Genomic DNA, 1,847 nt, shown 5'->3' on the forward strand with positions numbered 1-1,847 from the left:
TAAATTATTTTATAGCTAATTATATCAATAAAAGCTTATTTTTTTAAAGGTCTATCCACTTATTTCACTTAACCAGATTATAAGCTATTGAGGAAAAAGTTATAGCTTTCATCGCTTTGTAGACAAGTATGTTTTTAGCACCTCAGCCTACAGTTGCAGGAATGGGCAGACAGGTGGCCCAGTTCAGGTGTGAGGGGGCACAGTGAGACGCATCCACTGTTGGAAGGAAAGGAGATGCACCATTTTCTTCATGAGTAATAGCACACATGTTAACCTCTGCAAACAGGTTTATCAAGCCAAGAGTGATGGAAAGAAGTAAGGCGAGCTCTGGAGGAGACTTCATTCTGCTGGGGTTCTCTGACCGGCCAAAGCTGGAGACCATCCTGTTTTTCATTAACATGGTTTTTTACCTTCTGGCTGTGGCGGGGACCTCGACCATCATCTTCCTCTTCCTGGTGGACCCTCCACCGCACTAGCCTATGTATTTCTTCCTCTGCAGTCTGTCCCTCCTGGATCTCTGCTACACGACTGGCAGCATTCCTCAGATGCTGGTCAACCTCTGGGGCCCACGGAAGACCATCACCTACGTGGGTTGTGTCGTCCAACTCTGCCTTCCTGTCTGCGGGGGGCACCGAGTGCATCCTCCTTTCAGTCATGGCCTACCACCGCCTCGTGGCTGTTCGCATGCCACCGCACCCACGGCCGCCACGCACCCACAGGAGTGCCCGCAGCTGACAGCCGTTGCCTGGCTCAGTGGGATCGCCGACTCCGTGCTCATGTCCCCACTGACGATGTCCCCGGGGCGCTGTGGCCAGCGCCGCATCAACCACTTCGCCCGCATTTCCTGCGTGGACACCAGCCGCGCTGAAGGCCTGCTTTCCTCCTGGCCATCCCCATCGTGCCCGTGCCTCTCGCCTTGATTCTCGTGTCCCACGGCTGTATTGCAGGGGCGGTGGTCGCGCGCATCCAGGGTGCGGCAGGGAGGCCTTCAACACCTGCTCTTCGCACGTGGCCGTGGTGTCCCTCTTCTATAGCAGCATAATCTACATGTACATGCAGCCCGGGACCGTGGCCCCCCAGGACCAGGGCAAGTTCCTCACGCTCTTCTACGGTCTCGCGACCCCCACTCTGAATCCTTTCATCTACACGCCGAGAAACAAAGAGACTCAGTGCAGGGGGCGGTGCGCAAGGTTCTCAGGAGAGACAGCGGCGTGCTGGGCGCGGGAAGGCACTCAGGAAGGCTGGCATCCCTGCGCCCAGGTGCCTCGGGTCCGCGGAGACTGAGGCGCCCCAGCGCAGGAGCGGTGTGCGGGGTCGCGCGCAGGCGCTGGAGTGTGGGCGCAGCGGGTCTGCTCTCTTCCAGGGGTCCTGGACTAAGGCACAGGTGGCTGGACAGGACCCCTGTCCTTCCCGGTGACAGCGTTGACCGGAGGAGATACTGTGCTGGGGGAATGGAAATGCTACTTCCGCTCTGCTCAGGGGGGTTTTACGCGGAGACAGTGATGACTTGGGGCTGGGATTCCAGGGCCCTGTGACGTCACTACTAAGTTAGCCATCAGGGAGGAGACGGCAGGTGCCGGACACCTGCGCGCGTGTGTGAGGGCGTGGCTGGTATGCTGACGTTCGGTGGTTCCCTTCCATAAACCTTCGTGTTAGGAATGTTCTCGACCCTCCTGGAGATGGGGCTGTTCCTTCTGCAGGCTGCAGTTGCCTGTCCCCGGGTGCCCTGCTCAAGTAACTGCTTCAACAACAGTGGTCCTTTAAAATTTTTTCAGGTCATATGCCACTTGTTGATCATTAACTCAACTGAACGGGCATTTCATGCAACAAGCATTTAAAAGTAAGTT

General features: G+C 56.5%; 1 pseudogene; it reads left to right on the forward strand.

The window, feature by feature from the left end:
- The first annotated feature begins 305 nt into the window (after positions 1 to 305).
- Positions 306 to 1,284, forward strand: LOC123842366 (putative olfactory receptor 2W6; annotated as a pseudogene).
- Positions 1,285 to 1,847: the final 563 nt, after the last annotated feature.

The sequence above is a fragment of the Mirounga angustirostris genome, unplaced genomic scaffold (assembly GCF_029215605.1).
Source record: "Mirounga angustirostris isolate CCGP_5_RB_7025 unplaced genomic scaffold, mMirAng1.0.hap1 SCAF_7, whole genome shotgun sequence".
Taxonomy (NCBI): domain Eukaryota; kingdom Metazoa; phylum Chordata; class Mammalia; order Carnivora; family Phocidae; genus Mirounga; species Mirounga angustirostris.